The following is a 9,374-nucleotide window of genomic DNA, read 5'->3' on the forward strand; positions in this document are numbered from 1 at the left end:
GACCTGAATCAGTGTTCTGACTGCTGGGGTTTGATAGTATGTCGTATGGAGTGTGCCAGGTACTGTTGCACAGTTGCTGGCTGAGCACTGATACCTGCCCATTTACATGTGTATCCACCAATAGACAGACAGATGCTATATATGTGAGATATGTTGTATCATAACAGTCGAGTAGCATGTGTAGTATGTGTGCCAAATTCTGCTGACATATATTGCTGATATCAGGTTATTTTCTTTCTCAGGTACATGGCTCATCCGCGGAATCCCACTTACTCCACAGCTGAGGATGAGGAGATACACCAGAGCCTGGTGCGGGATTATGCAATACTCTTTTCCTGCGCCAGCCAGAATCAGCAGGAGAGGGCTGCACTGTGGCAAGACCTTGTCCGTCGGGTAAATGACATAGGCATGCATAATAGGGCATATGAGCAGGTACAACATCACTGCAGTGATTTAATCAGACATGTCCGTCAGCATGCATCGGATATCCACAGGCAACAGGTCGCCACAGGTGGTGGGGTGGCTACACATCCCCCACTCACCAGACTAGAGGGACTACTCATGAGTGTAGTGGCTCCAATCCGCCAGCAACAACAACAGCAGCAGACATGCATTATGATGGAGGCTGGAGCCGCAGCAGCAAGACAGTGAACGTGCGGGTAATATGCCATATGTATAGTTGACTGTTGTGTACACTGGTAGTTAATGCATGTGTGAGGTGTGTCCTTGGTTTGTAGCTGTCACCATAGTATTTAATGTGCAAGTGTGATATCCTCAATATTAGCAGCTGACCTGTGAAAGGCGACTGTTGTACTACTGACCTGTATCATACTCAGTAACAATGGCACAGTTGTGCCCACTTACATTAGTTTCTTCACATCTGCAGGTCCCTCTGGTATAACAGCAATGCAGCCTATCCATGCTGGTGAGTGTGTATTAACAATTCCTGTAATAGTCTTGATAGTAATAGTACTATTTGGCTCACTTAGTAGTGCTCTTTGTGTGCATGTAGGTGTGTCTGTGTCTGTGTGTTCATATCACGCATACTGAGTACTGTACAATTGTGTGAAACTGTGTGCATGTGTGCATGTGTGTACCTGTGCATGTGTGCATGTGTGCACCTGTGCACGTGTGCATGTGTGCATGTGTGCATGTGTGCACCTGTGCATGTGTGCATGTATGCATGTGTGCACCTGTGCATGTGTGCATGTGTGCACCTGTGCATGTGTGCACCTGTCCATGTGTGCATGTGTGCACCTGTGCACCTGTGCATGTGTGCATGTGTGCATGTGTGCCTCACTGGTAATGTGTAGACATTGTAAACTGTGTTTCCTGTTTCCCTCCCACAGGTTCTGGTGCTGCTCTGGTGTCATGTAGCAGGGAACCTGAATCAGGTGCCGTGGGTACTGATAATGATGACATCTGTGTAATGGCACAGGAAGGTATGCCAGGGTCTGCCATTAGTCAGCCGATTGACAGTACACAGCTGTCGACCTCATCAATGCGCACAGTTATCCTGCCAATACACCCTTTGTCACCAATGTCCCTAGGTGATGGACAGCATACAGTGGGCATTGACCAGGGTAATGTGGTATCTGTGGCACATGCCTCCCTACACAGCAGCCATGGGCATGGACCAGAGATGGTACCACACAGACAGATGTCCAGGGGTTCTCGTGGGAGCATCTGTGGGCGTACTGCCCCTGTCAGACGTGCCCACAGAGGTCTTACAACCTCAGCTATGTTTCGGGCTGTCATGCAGGCACAGTCACGTATGGAACGGTACACCAGACAGGGTCTGAGGGAGCTGACAGCATGTCGCACAGCCATGACTGACAGTATGCGTGACATTGCGGCTACCATCTGTGATTTCACCGATGTCATAGACAGACGTTGTGGGGACATATTAGACTGGTTCCACAACTGCATGTCCATGAGCCAGGGCGATGGTGGGTGGTTGGACGTCGACGTGGCCGTATGCCAGCAACAGCAGCAGCTGGCAGTCATCGCGGACGACAACAGGGCCGCGGCTGCCCCCGTAGTGCCAGCAGCAGCCCCAGCAATGCTGGGTCTGTGCTGTCATCAGACCACCCCAGGAGACCACGTGCACGTGGCTCTGGCCAGGCCCGACAGGGATCTGTGTCCAGTCAATGAACATCTGCTTCTGATGACAGTACCCAGTCTGGGTTGGTACCGGATACGGTCCGTAGCACTCCTGCAAGGCACAGGTACCATGTCCATGGCCAGAGACACTGATCTGTATGACCTGGCAGGTACAGTCTGTGGCTGTCCACAAACACCAGTATATGGCAGCCATGAGGTGGAACTGTGTGCATCCATACACACATGCAAATTGACAACACCTAGGGCTACCGCATACATGCACACACTGCATCAACATTGCCCCACCTTCTACTGCTGTCCCTCACCAACACACATACACATACATGTCAATTGGTGGTATCGGTGGCTGACTCAGGCATACCAAGTTCACACCCTGTGCATATAATGAAACTGTGCCACCTCCTGCAATCTGTAACAACTGTGCAGGTACAGGTTAACATGTTGCTGATGCACAGGGTGACCACATAGATGTGTAGTAATAGTATCATGTTGTTAACAGTACTGTGTGTTGAATTAATTGTGGGTATATCACAGCATGCTGATGCAGTAAGTGTGTGATTGTCATGTACTGTTGTCTACACCCATGGTAAATACCATAGTGTATCATCTGCACATGTTGGCATACTGGTGGTAATGATGTCAACAGAAGGCTACATACATAGGTAGCACAGAGGATAAGGTAATGAATGTAGTAATACGCAATGATGGACATGTAAATTGCTAGTGGCATGTTGCCCACACTGGACTCTGCAATGCAAATGTTTGAGGATGTTGATATGTGTGCAGTACTACACGACTGGTACAGGACACACAGGAGCACCCTAGCACTGCATGCTCACATCTCATACCATGCTAGACAGCTCCAACACACAAAACTAACTGTCACAGTAGGGAGAGTCCCCATATATGTCAGGGATACTGTGGTGGCAGGCCAGGTAGCATACATCCTACTAAGTATGGAACCACTGAGTGAAGGCTCAGTGTCTGTTATTTGACATGTGTATTACTGCAGGTATGAGCACATGGGTTTCCATCCAGTTATTGTACATCCTGACAGTACATGGTCTGTACACTTGTGTGCGCTGAAACTGGACCCTAGCCATCTGACCTGTGTATTTCCATGTGCATGTGCATAGTGCCTGCATATTTGCAGTGTTACCTACTGGAAGTGGTACAGCTTGTTTGTTGTACAATGGACTACATGCAGCCCTGTTTACTGTAGCTTTGTTTGCATGCATGTTTGCTTGCAATTACCCTGGAATACTGATCACACCTGCAATGCATAGTTATAGAGCTTCTGTGGACTCCTAGTGCCATCTGCATAGCTTACTATATGTATGTCCATGTCCTACTTGACAGGATGTCACTGTTTGTCCTGTTCACATGTACATTGCCTGTGACACAGTGCATATGACTTACCTGACATGTGTCCACGTGAGCAGTTATATATGCTACTGCTAACTAATCACAGGCACTACACCTTCACATATTCATCTTCTGTTGAACTACCTGCTTCGCTAGGGACGGCCTGCATCTGTCACCCCTGGGCTTTCAGATATTGGCAAACGCTCTTGCTACCCCCATAGTGCCTATGTTAGGCAAGGCTCAAATGGCAAACCCACCTTCATAGGTATCACAAGGGATAAGAAACTAAGAGTAATGCTACCCAACGCCAGAAGTCTAAACCTCCAGATGCATGCACCCGAAACTCTCCTTGGCATGGAGAACATCGATATCTGTGCAGTAACAGATGCCTGGTTCAGGGCTACTGAGAGCACACCAGCACTACCAGGTTTAACCTGGCTGATTTCTTTGAAACAGTCACCAAAGCCATTGACGAGGGGAAGGTGGTTCACACAGCCTACCTGGACCTCGCGAAAGCCTTCACAACAATACCCCACTTGGGCATTCTAGAGAAGCTCACCAGCTTAAATATAAGCCCCTATGTCACTAGATGGATTGCACAGTGGCTCAAGGACAGAACCCACATGGTTAGAATTGCTGGAGCCATGCCAGACTCCAAACCAGTTACGAGTTGTGTCCCACAAGGTTCAGTCCTGGGACCTCTCTTGTTTGGTATATATTTATTGGAGGTACAGGCCAACATGGACGGACTGTGGCTGACCAAATATGCAGATGACTGCAAACTGGCCACCATAATCGACTCTCCAGCCGACACAAGCATCTTCCAAAGAGGCATCATAGAAACAGACAACTTGTGCCAGAGCCAAGGCCTTCAGCTGAACAGTGTTTAGAAAGGGAAATGTGCATCCTGTAGTCTGTTCGCCTAGTTGCCAAAAGGGACATTTCCCTCACACACACTAACCCCCCTCATCCAAAAACACACACTTGCCATTTGCAGGATTCAAACCCCTATCTGACTATGTTATGACACTTAAGACAGACACATTAGCAGAGTGTGCTATTTGCATTACTGGGAGGCTTTCCTTCTCTTGCTGTACTTATAGGGTGTTGACATCATCAGTGTTTAGAAAGGGAAATGTGCATCCTGTAGTCTGTTCTCCTAGTTGCCAAAAGGGACATTTTCCTCACACACAATTGCACACACACTAACCTCCCTCAGCCAAACACACACACTTGCTATTTGCAGGATTCAAACCCCTACCTAACTATGTTATGATACTTGAGATGGATGCATTAGCAGAGCGCGCTATTCGCATTACTGGGAGGTTTCCCTTCTCCTGCTATACTTATAGAGTGCTGACATCATCAGTGTTTAGAAAGGGGAATGTGCATCCTGTAGTCTGTTCACCTAGTTGCCAAAAGGGACATTCCCCTCACACACACTAACCTCCCTCAGCCAGGAACACACACTTGCCATTTGCAGTATTCAAACCCCTATCTAACTATGTTATGACACTCGAGACGGACACATTAGCAGAGTGTGCTATTCGCATTACTGGGAGGCTTTCCTTCTCTTGCTGTACTTATAGGGTGCTGACATCATCAGTGTTTAGGAAAGGGAAATGTGCATCCTGTAGTCTGTTCTCCTAGCTGCCAAAAGGGACATTTTCCTCACACACACTAACCCCCCTCAGACAAACACACACACTTGCCATTCACAGGATTCAAACCCCTACTTAACTATGTTATGACACTTGTGACGGACACATTAGCAGAGCGCGCTATTTGCATTACTGGGAGGTTTCTTTTCTCCTGCTGTACTTATAGGGTGCTGACATCATCGGTGTTTAGAAAGGGGAATGTGCATCCTGTGGGGAGGCAGACGCCAAGCACACTCTGGCTAAGCTGTCATTCCCTAGGGCAAACAGCCTAGTGTTGACCTCTACACCCATATGTTTAATTGTCAAATGCACATTATTTGTTGCTGATAGACTGTTTGCACATCTTTATTGCCATAGCATTCCCTGTTTGTATGAACAACTTGTGCATCTGTGGAAGATGTTTGCATATGGGAGGGATCCACTATATCACGTATGTCTCTCTAGTCATTTAACTGTGTGCACTGGGCAGACTGCTGTAATGTGGTTGGTTCCTGGAATAACACGTAAAAATACCAGATATGTGTGTCCAACTGCTAAACTGAGATTTGGCCTAAGTGTGTGAGCATGCCCAGTTCAGCCTTCCCATGGCATGTTGTCTGACATATGTCTCATTTATCAAAGTGTGTGAGCATGCCCAGTGTGAGCATTCCATATGTTGAACTCTGCAGCCCACCACATTTGTGGATGAGTGTGAACTTCAACAAATATCACCCGTTTATGGTTGTGTGTTGTGTGTCATGTTGTGTAGTTACTGTACAACTGCTTTGTGTGTGAACACAACAGGATTATACTGTGCCTGCAGTGTTTGCATGGGATACTTTGCATACAGTTGTCAACATCCTTTCACACTGACCTAACACTGTAGTACTGTATAGTGTACTGGTAGTACTTTGACTGTGGTGGACAGTATCCTGGGCTTTAGTGCTATCACTGCTTTACATTTCGATAGTGAACACAACAGCCTGGTTTGGGGCCAGTTGTGTACATCTGACCATGTTGCATTCTGTTCAGATATGAACTACTTAAACCAGGCTTGTCCAACATTGGTAGTGTATTCCACAACATAGGTGTACATTTGCAAACACTAGCGATGTGCCCTAGTCCATGTCTAATGCTAGTTGGAGAGTGTGTTTGTCCTTCAACACACATTGTAAGTGGAGTTTGCCATGACATATGTCATGGTTAGTATACTGTGCCTCTGTCTACCTGTGACATGACAGTGATACCCAGGATAAAGCTACCATCTCCCATCCACTCTTCAAGATTCCTATTGAGGAAAATTGATAAGTGACTCTATGGGTAGCCTGTACTGGGAGTTCACTCATGGGTGGGGTGGCTTCTGTGTTATGGATCATGCAGTACAGCTTGTCCTATGTAAGTCAGTGCTGGGGTTCAGGTCTCTCATGTGCATAGCTCACTGCCATTCAGATTGTACAAGGTGCAGCATGTTTATTGATACCAGCAACACAGGCAACACATGGCATCTGTGCAAGCTCTTTGATACTCCTGGTGAGGTACTGTTGGGGACTTCACGGTTGATGGAGGTGTCTGCTGAGGTACATCCCACAGTGGCTATTGTAGTCAATTGTACCGCTGATGAAGGATGACTGCAGAGCCACAATGACCTCCCCTTATCTAGATCTGACAACCTTCATGATTAGGTGGGTATATGGTATGTTTCTGTAAACACTACAGCACATGTTTGTCCAATGCAGGATATCTATCACCTTGTGTCCCCAGGTCTCTCATTACATGTTAACTACATAATGGGTTAACACCTATGTGGTAATTGGTGGGCACGTACTGTATATCCACGGGGGTTGAATATACACTTTTCTGCAATTAGCTTGCTGACATGGCTATGGCACCAGTTGTCTGTTTCTATGTGGCCCTTTTGTGGGATGCTTGTGTCAGCTGGTGGATCATATATGGTGAGCAGTTTGTAGTCCTCTGCAAACATGTTCAGACACAGTCCTTCCATGTTTGCCTGTACCTATGGGACATATATACCAGACGAGGGAGATCCCAGGACCAAGCCTTGTGGGATGCCAGTTATATCTGGTTTGTAGTCTGACATGGCTGCAGCATGTCTGACCATGTCTGTTCTGTCCTTGGTCTGGTTTGCAACCCCTCTACTGACATAGGGGTTTATATTTAAGCTGGTGAGCTTATCTATAATGAACACGTAGGGTATTGTATAGAAGCCTTTGCAAGGTCCAGCTACGCTGTGTGGACCACATTGCCCTCATCAATGACCTTAATGATTGTTTCAATTGAGTCAAACATGTTTAGGGGCAGGATCTGCACTTAAGAAAGCCGCACTGGGTAGGGTCCGGTGACAGTAGGTCCCCAATATCTTTATGTCTGTGGTACATGCTGATCCTTTCCATAGCTGTGCAGACCAAGCTTCTCAGGATTCTGCGGTAGTAGTTTTCAGTATCCATTCAGGCAACACCTTTGTTGAGAAGGACCACTGTTGTTGTACACTGCTCTTTGGGTACATATTCTGTGGTAAGGCTGACAGTGAGCAGTAGTGTGATTTGGCATTCCATTCATCTTGGAGTCCATGTGGAACTCAGCCCAGGACACCATCTCATACCATTGCTGCTGTGTGTTTTGCTTTGTAGATGCTGGCTGTTACCTCAGCATCTGCAATGTCAGGGGGCCAGCAGTCTGCTGGGATAGATATTCTGCATTCTGGGGGTTGCACTGCACCTGTCAGGATGTATGTTGGCAATATGTGTGTGTGTTTGTGATATTTGTGTGATTCAGAGCATATCTGTGAATTCCCAACACGGTTCCTACCATCAGTTGTGAAAGCCTTGGGATTATCCTTAGTGTCCTGTACAATTTGTATCTTCATAGGTTCATAGGTTCATACTAGGCTATCCACCCTAGGGCATTTGTTAGCCTAGCCAGAGTGTGTGTGGCTTTTGCCACCCCTTGCTATGTGAATATTATGGCCATTTATGATTTGCTTTGCTGTGCCTCTGTCTGGACATGACACAGTGAAGACCCCCAGTGTAACTCTACAATCATCCATCCACTTGGCAAGATTCCTGTTGAAGAGTGTCAGTGAGGGGCTCTGCCTAACATGGAGTGGGATTCTGGTCCAGGGTGTGGGGAGCCTCTGGATTATGTATCTGTCCCACCAGCACATCCTATTTCATTATTTGTTGAGGTTGACATCTCTCACTCTCACAGCTCCGATGGCTTTGAGTTTTCTGGGGTGGAGCATGTCCATTACTCCTGTGTTGGGCATGGCCTTCTACAACAGGCATGCAATGCCTCTGTGTAGGCAGTATGTGACTGCATTCAGCTAGGGTGTCTACAGCCAGGCAGCATATGACATATATTTGAGACCCTTTATCCTCTTGGTGAGGTACCTTTGAGGTCTTTCTAACTGCTGCAGGTGTCAGGTAAGGTACATCCCATATGAGGCATTGTACTAGATTATGGGTGTGATAAGAGAACAGTATAGGGGCACAATGACCTCTGTTAACGTAGATGTGAATCCTTTCCTGATACGGTGTCAAATGTAGACAGTCTTCCTAGCCACATTGGCAATGTGAGTGTCACATAACAGGTTACTGTCCACTTGTGTCCCTAGGTCCCTGATTACTCCTTCCATACATAATGGTTTACCACCTATGTGGTAATTTGTGGTACCTTGTTTGGTATTTGGTGGGACATTCATTCTGTCCAGTGTCTTCAGGATGGCTGGGTGGGGTTCCTGTGTGTGAGAGTGTGGTCTGTAGCATGCTACAGACTGTACAGCAGTCTTGCCTACAGTTAGTTGCACATGGGTGGACTCCAATGCCTTGTGCATTGTCAGTTACCTGGACGCATGGGTGTCTGTGCTGAATATGGATACTCACCCTCCTTTTATGTTTTGTTCCAGGTTTTGGGGCCATGACACATGATACGTGGTATAACCTGGTAGTGCTGGTGTGCTGTCAGGAGGCTTGCAGCAGGTTTCTGTCACTGCACAGACATCGATGTTCTCCATACTGGGGATGGCCTTGGGAGCATGCATATTGGGGTTTACACATCTGGCATTGGTCAGCATTACCCTTATGTTTCTTTCCACTTATGTTTTCTAGGGTGGTGGGTTAGTCTTTTCAGCCTTGCCCACAAAAGGCTCTATGGAGGTGGCAAAGGCCTTATCCAATATCCAGACGCCCAGGGGTAACAGGTGCAAGCCATCCCAAGAACAGCTGCGTG

The sequence above is a fragment of the Protopterus annectens genome, chromosome 7.part0 (assembly GCF_019279795.1).
Source record: "Protopterus annectens isolate FY-2018-M chromosome 7.part0, PAN1.0, whole genome shotgun sequence".
Lineage (NCBI taxonomy): Eukaryota > Metazoa > Chordata > Ceratodontiformes > Protopteridae > Protopterus > Protopterus annectens.